Here is a 10,496-nt window from a genome sequence, read left to right as displayed (position 1 = left end):
AAAAAATACACGGTCGTAATTACATGGGTCTAATGTTATGTTAAGTATAGTAAAAATTATACTTGTTATATTGTGTTCTTTCACAATTTCTTATGTTGAAGCCCTAAGCCCCCGTGCTTTGGAAACAAGATCATGAAAGACAGAATTAGTTGAGACGGGGACATACCGGAGTAGGAGAAACCCTGAATCTTTCAGAACCCTGATGTCCTTATAAGAAGAGGAAATGTGGACACAGGCACGTGCGTGGGGGGATGCCATGTGAAGGTGGACGCAGAGATTGGGGGCGATGCATCTATAGGCCAAGGAACGACAAGGATCGCCAGCAAAGCACCGGAAGCCGCGGAGGATGCCTGGAATGGATTCTTCTGGCAGCCTTCAGAAGGAGGCAAGCCTGAGGACACCTTGATTTGGGATTTAGAGGCTTTAGAACTTCTGTTGTTTAAGCAACCAATTTTGCAGGACTTTGTTATGGCAGCTTTAACAAACTTATACACTTGTAATTACATCCTTAGTAACAGTAATAATACTAACAAAACTGTATTGAACATTAATTATGCACCAGCCATGGGCTACGGCCTTTTATGTGCATTATTTAATTTTCCCCTCCCAAATACTCCTATGAGGCAGGTGAAATTATTTTCGTTACATGGATAAGGAAATGGAGTCTTGGAGCCTAGAGAATGTAAGGATCATTTTCTTTTTTTTTTTTTTTAATTTTTTTTTCAACGTTTATTTATTTTTGGGACAGAGAGAGACAGAGCATGAACAGGGGAGGGGCAGAGAGAGAGGGAGACACAGAATCGGAAACAGGCTCCAGGCTCTGAGCCATCAGCCCAGAGCCTGACGCGGGGCTCGAACTCACGGACCGCGAGATCGTGACCTGGCTGAAGTCGGACGCTTAACCGACTGCGCCACCCAGGCGCCCCGTGTAAGGATCATTTTCAAAGTGGGAAGAAGCACCACAAAGATTTGAACCAGGCCAAATCCTGGGGCCTGATTCACCTTGCAGTTCGGGAGAAGCTCAGGGAGAGAAGGGCCATCCAGTGGAGTCACTCCGAGGGGCAGTCACTTCCCCTGAGCCTCGTAAATGAGAGGTAATAGAGACGCTACGCAAAGTGGCATGTTGACGACGCAGCAGTTAAGCGGGAGACAGTGGACAGGTCCACATGGACAGGTGGTTATTTGCCGGTGCTGCCGATTCGGATCTCGGGCTTGCTGCTCTGAGTCATCTGTTTGTCCCCCGAAGTTCTGCGCTCAAAAGCAGTCGAGGTGCTGGCCCCGGGTCAGCTTCCCTGAGTCTGAGCTCTTTCCCTCGTAATCACTGGCCTGGTTTTCTGCCTGGCAGTCCTGTTTATGGATCCAATTGGCCCTTTCCTCATCAGGATCCCGTAGAAGCTACTAGAAACATATCTCTCCCCACTTTGGGGGGTTGGGTCCATCACGCTGGGAGTCAGCAGACTGAGAGGGAACTAAGTTCAGAGGTCAACTGGAATCAGAAGTTTGGAACCTGTGAAGTCATTCGGTTAATTATGCAACGCCTCCCTTGTCCTCCCTTTTTATTTGCCTTCACACCTGAGCAACGTCCAGCGGGAAAAGCACTCTTCATTGCATGCAGGTGCCCACCTTTCACCTGAGAAGTTGGCAGGGCTTATCCACCACTACAGGCAGCCAACAAAATATTCATACCTGTTCTCAGTGTCCTGGGAGATGGGGATTCAGAGATGAGAGGCTGTGACATAGACACTATACCTCCCTAATCTAAAGGACCCAGGCTATGGCAGGAGGCTGGATGCGTCTGCAGGCAGAAAAATCTGTGCTTTACTCCCTGCAAACAAATTCTGAAAAGGCAGACTGACTTGGGTTTTCTCCTTGGCTCCACCCCCACTAGCTGTGTGCCCTTGAGAACATTTTGTAGCCTCTGGCCTCGCCTGCGTGATCCGCAAAATGGGTACAGACCTTAGTTGGGGTTGTTGCGCGGATCGAATGAAGCTTTGCAGCTGAAGCATTTAGCAGAGGACTTGGGGGCCCAGCAATTGCCGGATTAAGGCTAGCTCTTTGTGGATGCTTTGCCCTTGACAACCCAGGGCCTCTCCCCCCTTCTCCTTTCTCTTCTTTGTTGTGACAAACTGGAAGACAGTGGCCCCAGGTCCTGACTGATCCCTTATGTTAACATCCCTGACTCCTAAGACAGACTCCCAGATTTTGTCAGACTTCAGTATGAATGGTTGGCTTGGGCTTCATTCTTTACAGAGAGACAGGTCTCGTGTGAGACAGATCTCAGCCTCCAGAATTCACTGTGGGGCCCTTTCCTGTTCATTGACTAGGTGGGGTCCCACTGGCCTGAGGGAGCTAGTATGTTTCACAGCATGTTTTGTAGATTGCATCTGGCCAGATGTTCCTCTGTGTGGGTTCCCTAAGCAATGTGGGAGGGAAGGAACACCCTTGTGCTCATGGAATTTCAGCCAAGGGGCCTGGTGCTGCACTGCCTTTGCTCATGACCAGCCGCCCCCGTGGATCTCAGGGAGCAAGACTGTATTCCAGACGGAAAGTGCAGATTGTGTTCCTGAGACCACTTTTGATATTTCCCTCCTTCCATCAAGTACAGTCCCATGACTGCTTGTCTTGATGACACAGGCTTACATGACAGGAGCCCAATTATAGATCTATTACACACACTGAATAGGTGTTCCCTAAAGTGGCCGTGGAAGGGGTAATAGGTAATGGCCAGGGGACTGTATGTCCTTGTTCGCTAGAGACAGTCCCACCCAGCATCCCATCCAGTCCTGTCAACATCCCCTCCAACATCCCTCCCTTCCACCCATTTGGAATATGAAAATATATGAACATCTTAGCTATGGCTCAGAGTGAAGATATCTTCCCCCCAGGGATCCAGTGTAGACTCATGGTCTTCATGGCCAGCCCATGGAAGGCATCCTCATCCTGAATCGGGGTGGGGTGGGGGTGGGTAGAAGGAAGCCACAGAAAGGCATCATTAAGATGTCATCTACTTCACTAGACAGAGCCAACAGATACCCAGAAAACAAAGAGAGAAGAACGTGGGGCGGGCTTAGAAAAGGAAACGTTCGAGCTATTATGCTCTCCCTTGATGGAAGAACTTGAACCATAAAATCCACTTCCCATCACATGACAGGTGCTGACCATGTGTCAAGCATGGCAGAAGATCACAGTGAGGTCTCCCCCACCCGCAGCCTTGCCTTGCAGGGAACAGTGGCCCATTCAAGCCAGGCGGCTGGGGTTTCATGGTTTCCCAGGCCACACAAGCCTAGAGGGGGTGATCTTACACTGGGGTTGGAAGTAAAGGGACGGGGGACGGCAGCATCCCAGTACCTCCACCGTAGCAATAGCCTAAAGATGGGAAAGATAAAATAAGTCCTATACATGTACACGTGGTACGCGACGGTGGTGCTAAGTTACTCACAGGCCTTGTTGTATGTCGTCGTCACACAGCCACCTGATGAACAAGTCACTCTTGGGGAAAGAATGACCCGCCCAGGCTCACACGGTAGGGAAATGGAAAATCCCGTTCTGAAATTCAGGCGTACCCCAACCTGAGCGCATAACCATCACATCTCTCTGCCTCTGGGGAGTCGCCTGTCTCCCAGTTTCCCCAAAGCCACATGTACCAAGCAGCCCCGAGCTGCTGTGGCACCAATCAGACTCTTCGCGGCTTTGCCGCAACTGTGCTTTCCCTTCTAAAGCGACGTGATGCCAGGCTGTGCGTCTGGCTGCCACTTTGCTCAAGAGGTACGAAGATGGAGAAGCACCGCCTTGCAAAAAACGTCCATAAATTAATTTTATCCTCAAGTCAAATGCGCACAGTATATTCCGATATTAGTGGTGACGGTGATGGCGAAAACGGTGCGGTGGTTGCGGTCACGGTAATCGTTTAAAAAAGAAGAATGACGGTTATCGTAGTTACAGCAAACAGCAATGCCTCATGCTTGTGAACACAGACTACAGACCGGTTCCCACTATGAACGCTTTCCGTGTAACAACTCGCTCAATCCCCCCCACAGCTCTCCAGGCCTGGACTGAGGTGGGGCGAGGGAGGCTCCCAGAGGCAAAACGCAAGGAGGTGTTCACTGTCGGGGCTGTGAGGAGGGAGCGCCCCCCTTAAACAGGGCACCCTAGGTGCCCCGCATGCCTAACCTGAGTCCCGATCGTGCCCTAGGAGTGTTGTGGGGTTGGAGAACTCATAACTATGTGAACCTTTTATAAACGAATAAACTGGAACTTAGAGGGTAGGAGTCAGTTTTTGGGGGTCATACAGATAGCAGGTGATAGAATTTGAACCCAGACCTGTCAGCCAAATGCTGTACTCTTTTACTGAGCCACACTTCCTTGGGTTTCACCACCCTCTTTTTTTTTTTTTTTAATTTTTAATGTTTATTATTGAGAGACAGAGAGAGACAGAGCATGAGCAGGGGAGGGGCAGAGAGAGGGGGAGACACAGAAGCTGAAGCAGGCTCCAGGCTCCGAGCTGTCACCACAGAGCCCGACGCGGGGCTGGAACTCACAAACCATGAGATCATGACCTAAGCCGAAGTCGGACACTTAACCACTTAACCGTTTAACCAACTGAGCCACCTAAGCACCCATCACCACCCTCTTAAAGGGAGCTTGTGACAGAGCGGTTCTAGGATCTGATAGCAGAGTGTTTGCCCAAAAGCTCCGTCTCTCTTCCTGCAGAGAAGAGTCAGGAAATGTTAGAAGCAGGAAGACAAGAAGGAAGAGGGGCAGGGAAAAAGGGTGGGGGAGAGAGAGAGACGGAGAGGAAGAACAGAAGGGAAAGGGAGGAGGGAAGGGAGGGAGGGAGTTAGTTAGTTCAAGACTTGTTCAAAAGCCACTGTAAGGAGTTGCATTGTCCTGGCCTGTGTATTGGGCAGAACATTTTTTGTTCCCATGAAAGACATCCAGATCATGTTAGCTCAGGCAAAAGCCACATGTATCTTTCTTTTTTTTTTTTTTTTTTAAATTTTTTTTTTTCAACGTTTATTTATTTTTGGGACAGAGAGAGACAGAGCATGAACGGGGGAGGTGCAGAGAGAGAGGGAGACACAGAATCGGAAACAGGCTCCAGGCTCCGAGCCATCAGCCCAGAGCCCGACGCGGGGCTCGAACTCACGGACCGCGAGATCGCGACCTGGCTGAAGTCGGACGCTCAACCGACTGCGCCACCCAGGCGCCCCTGTATCTTTCAAATGTAGGACTGCAGCATGTAATCAGAGATGAAAAACCAAACTGCAGGTAAGGCACAGACATATCTGACTTTAAGAATACTGGAAAATAGGAAAGGGAGCTCTCTCTCAGCAGAAGCATCTTTTGCTACAAGGCTCACGAGTTTCGCGCTCAGGCAGAAACTTAGACAAGCTCAGCGGAGATCTCATGCTGGAATTCTCCTGGTAGAAATGCAGATGGGGCCTCATTACCTGTGTAGTGACAAGCATATTACCAGCGAGAAAATGATAAGGGCACACGTTTTTGTGCTGTAGTATTTCTAGGAATGGAGAATTAACATTCGGTGATAAATCAGAAAAAAAAAAATCATGAAAAATATGACATGATAGGGTGAGTTGGATTTTGACAAGTGAAAGGAAACTAGGACTTGGAGAGGGGACGGGATGGTAGTGATAAATGCCTGGAACAAGGAGATTCCAGAGCCTGAACAGCCATGGACTGTGGCTGGATTGGAGATGATGAATCATGATATCATGGGGGCTGGGCAGAAAAGGGAAGTTACCACAGTGTGGTAGAGAACTTCGCGTACACGGATGAGGAATTGTGTGGACCTAAGGCTAGGCATTCGGATGGTGCTGAACCATCCTTCTTATTTGGGGCCTTTATAGAATATTGCCATGGTGACAAGGAGGTAGCCCCTAACTTACCTGTGGCTTTTGATGAAAGGACTGTCATGTGAAGGAATCTAGGAAGCTTTGAAGCTTTTTGACCAGGGGAAGGACATGTTAAGGGCTTCCCTTTAGCAAGATGGTACTTGTGGTTGTAGCAAGGAGACACTGGAATTGGAAGGTTCTAGAGAAAACCTGTGTGGGAATGTGTGTGTGTGTGTGTGTGTGTGTGTGTGTGTGTGTGTATCTGTCGAGGGGATAGTTAGGAGAGTTTAGGTAAAAGCAAATAACAAATGGTTTTAAAGCATGGATTTGGGAGTAGAATGAGAAAAAACGGAAGGACGTTTTAGAGGACCCGACAGTCCCCGAGGTATGCTGGCCACTAAGGGATGCTGAGGATCCTGATGGCTACATGGCTGGTGATACCACAGACTCAAAGAGAAAGATCAAAATTAGGAGCAAGTGTGAGGAGGGAAAGAGGGAAGCTTAGGACACGTGGAGTTTGCAATACTGTAGATTTACGGGGGGCAGCTGGAAATCAGCTCAATAGCACTGAAGTTCAGTATGGAGGCTGAGGACACAGATACAAATTTGGGGTCTTCGGTTTAGAAGGGCCCTTCTCAATCGGGTTTCCAAAAGAATTAAACCAGATGTCCTAAGGCATCCATTGAGTATAACGAATTGACCTTCCTCCTGTGCGTGGAAATGGTATTAGCTATGTACCATCCTTGAGGGAATGGAGAGGATCCACTCTAATCATCAAATGATCCCATTTGAGAAAGGCTCCTTTAGAGGTAATGGCTGCTAGAGCTGGGGGTTAGTGAGGGCATTAGGGAAATTTGTATAGCTCATGCAAAAGAGAACACAAGTAAAGAGATTCGGTAGATCTAATATTTAGGAAGCAAGAGGGGAAAATAAAGAAACTGCTCTATCTATCAGTAAGGCAAGGAGTGGCCCGGAGAAGTCAGAGAAGAAATAGCCTCCACACTGTTGTTTGGGCTGCATTCACTGTCTGGAAAACCTTCTGTCCACTTCTTCTCCTGTTGACTCCTGTGCATGTTTCAACTGCCAGAGCAGGGCCATATGGTCTAGGAAACCTCAGGTTTAAAACTCATCTAGGAAACTGAACAACTTTATCACCTAAGTTTGTCCAAATGCCCCTTCAGAACACTCAAAGCACCTTCTGCAAATCTTTATCATCACATTTACTAGGTTATTTTGAAATGTGCAGTGTGTATAATCACGTCTCTTACTAGATCTTGGAGCAAAAGCCATATTGCATTTGCTAGTATAGTCCCACTTGTGGACAGAGAACTATGCCACTCACATGTCCCTTCACAGAAGGAGGCATCTCAGCTGTCAACTCCTACAGGGTTTGCCTCAGCCGCAGAGGTCCACTTCACCCAAGGGCACACCTTCCCCATGGCGGCCCATAACCCGTGGCCGGAATGACTCCGCAGAACTTCCTGTATGGTAGCCTAAGTCTTTGTCAGGCCTCCACCACAAGTTGCCTTCTTCATCTGCCTTATCTTACTCCTCGCCTCCCCCTTCCAAAAGTGTTAACCCCTGATAAAACACTGTATGTCAAACTCCGTCTCAGCATCTGCTTGTGATGGCCTCAGCCAGTGACTACCCAGTGTCTAGAACAGAATCTGACACATCAAAGGAGAGCAATGGCTTTTTTTGCACAAAGAAAGAAGCTGATACCGCCAAAATTACGTATTTTATTCATCCACCCAATGGAAGCTGAACATCTATCTACTCTGTGTCAGGCTCTGTTCTAGGTGCTAGATTTTGACATGGAGCCGGTTTTCAGCGCCTTGAGAACAGTGAATCAGGGCGGGGGAGGGTGTGGTGCTAATCCAAGGCTGTAAAACATTAGGGAGAATGAGCCCCGAGGTGGGTCAATGCTGTGTTAAATGTAACACCCTATTCAGAGGTTAGCAACTTTTCTTTTTCTTTCTTTTTTTTAATTTTTTTTTTCCAACGTTTATTTATTTTTGGGACAGAGAGAGACAGAGCATGAACGGGGGAGGGGCAGAGAGAGAGGGAGACACAGAATCGGAAACAGGCTCCAGGCTCCGAGCCATCAGCCCAGAGCCCGACGCGGGGCTCGAACTCACGGACCGCGAGATCGTGACCTGGCTGAAGTCGGACGCTTAACCGACTGCGTCACCCAGGCGCCCCTTCTTTTTCTTTCAAAGAGGACAGAAGGGGAAACAATAGGAAGAGATGAGGGGTTGCTTCCAAGGGCATGACTAAGACTGACGATTTTCATTATATCCGGAGTCTTCTCTACCTCCTGGCACTCTTCTTGCATAAGTGGGGCAAAGTCATTATTTCTGATCAATCTCACGTGATGTGCAGAAGTGACGTGCATCACTTACAATCTTGGGCCATAAAACTGGCCACTGGAGATCTTCCATTTTGTCTCCCCACCCCCCCAACGGCCACAGAAGGAAGAGGAAGACAAGGATTCCAAGCAGAAATGGCAGATAAAGTGACTCTGGATCCCTGAATGACTGCATAGCATGGGGACCCGCACCATTGGCCTGTCCTGCTCCCTGCTATTAGCAAAAAGTAAACTAGGACTGTATAAGTCGCTGAGATTTTGCAGTTTTTTGCAGGTGACCTATTCTAATTAACACATAAGGTGTAGAAGTTAAGGGAAGAGACCCTTCTTAGAATGGGAAACCTCTGACTCTGTTTGGAGTCTGAGGGGGTGGTGCCATGAAAAACAAATTGAGAAACCAAATGAAAGAGTGGATAATTGTTAAAGCAAGCTCCCTGCGGCACGGGAGGAAGTGACCCAGAACAGGATCCTCTGTTCTCCCGGGTTTTGCTGTCAAGGCTGAGAAGAATACTGGTCATTTTTGTTTTAGTGGGTTTACTACTAATTATTTACTAGAGAGAAATGTTGAGAAAGGCACTGGGCGACAAACATATGGAAGTAACGAAGGTTCAAGAATCTTTTCATGTTGTTCACACACACGGTGTGTTACAGGGGAAAAAAAAAACATAGTAAAGCAAACACGAGCTTCAATCTTTGCTTTGCCACGGAAGAAGAAAACAATTCATTTCTAGATTGGTCATTCGGTTCAGCTGTAACGTGGGTCATCTGGTAAATGCTCACGTGGATTATTTGTGTGTGTATGCACGTGTGTGAGTGTGTGCATGAGCGTGTGTGAGTGTGTGAGAAGACATAAGGAGATGCCATGCCAAGTGCCCAGGAAAATGTCCGGAATGTCTTGAAAATTGTAACACTAGCTAATAATTATCAGGCAGTTTTCTAAGGAAAATAGTAGCATTAAATCATTTCTTTCTCATAACAACTCAGTGAGGTATGTTCTCTCATTATCCCCATTTTATGGATAAAGAAATCCATTCAGAGAGCATTCGCTGCTAGTACTTGTCTTTGCGTTAGAGAGATTATGGATATATGTTTCCTGATATTTTCATTAATTTTCATGGTTGATGAGACGGGTATATTTTACTTTTATGATTAGAAAATAAAGGCATAGTATTTTAACAACAATGAAAACATTAGGTTTTATTCCTGTTGAGGAAACCAGAAGTGTGCCTCTTCAGAGTGAGATGTACCAAACCCCAACCCCACTGATCCTTTTGCAAAGCTTCAAGATATCTTTGTGGCACATAGGCCTGTATGGGGGAATCAACAAAGGTATAGTATGACAGTGGCCGCTCCCAGCTCGGTGACCCGCCAGTTTTGCTGGTATTCGGGTACTATGCTTCAAACCCTCCTGGGCTTCTCCCCACGCAGTATGTCACCGGTGTCTGTCTCACTGGATCCCTGTCTCACTAACTCCTCCAGTGATCCCACTGGGACGGTCTGCGAACCCATATAGATCACGTCTCAGAACTGTCCTGCTGAGGGTAAGGAAAGTGGGAGTTTATTCGCCAATTGACGCCCCTCGTGGCTTGGGGGTTAGTGATGGTTCTTGTAACACCTTGGCCTTTCTTGCTTGTCCAGGACAGTGGGCCAAACCCCTCCTGTGGCCAGAGGACGCTCTGAGGCAGAGAGGCACAGTTCTCTTCAGCATCAGCGGTGGCCTCGGAGATAAGCAGAGGTGACCAGGCCAGGCACGAACAGACTCTGCTACCAGTGTTAAAAAGATAAGTAAAATGATCAGTTTAAGGCTTTAGCACATGGGAAGTGCTCAATAAATGCTAACTGCCATCATTAAAATTATAGCATTAGCATTACCCTAACGACTGCAGAATTCACATTGAAATCCAAGTCTTGTGAGTTCAAGCCTGAGAGCATTTTAATTAACGAGAGAATCATCCCCGTTCCCTTTTGTTGTTCTTCTCCCTTCCAACCGTTATGGCTGCTCAGGCTAACCCCGAATTCCTCACTCAACGGGTAAGAATAATTCAATGGGAGACATTTTTACCGGTGAAATTCCCCATCCTTGAAATTCTGTGCTTTGCGTCAGGAAAACCCCCAAACGAACATCAGCCTCTATTGTTGTTGCGTTTCTTCAAGCTATGCCACTTACGGCTCTGGGGTCAGGAGATAGACATCTTGTTTGTACGAAGGTTCCCAAGAGGCGAACTATAGTCAAACTATGTTACTCTGGAAGACTGGAAGCCATTTTAGCTGCTCAA

At 47.6% G+C, this 10,496-nt stretch overlaps 1 long non-coding RNA gene across 1 annotated transcript in view; it reads right to left on the bottom strand.

Annotated features, from left to right (window-relative positions):
• Positions 1 to 9,384: 9,384 nt before the first annotated feature.
• The window catches only part of LOC123580212, a 101,666-nt gene continuing 100,554 nt past the window's right edge, over positions 9,385 to 10,496 (bottom strand). The window contains exon 4 of the long non-coding RNA XR_006703182.1: positions 9,385 to 9,984. This is a non-coding gene — a long non-coding RNA (uncharacterized LOC123580212). The remainder of the gene's footprint in view (positions 9,985 to 10,496) is intronic.

The sequence above is a fragment of the Leopardus geoffroyi genome, chromosome A3 (genome assembly GCF_018350155.1).
Source record: "Leopardus geoffroyi isolate Oge1 chromosome A3, O.geoffroyi_Oge1_pat1.0, whole genome shotgun sequence".
Classification (NCBI taxonomy): domain Eukaryota; kingdom Metazoa; phylum Chordata; class Mammalia; order Carnivora; family Felidae; genus Leopardus; species Leopardus geoffroyi.
The sequence above is the reverse complement of the archived record's forward strand: the minus strand, read 5'-3'. Positions and strand labels throughout refer to the sequence as shown.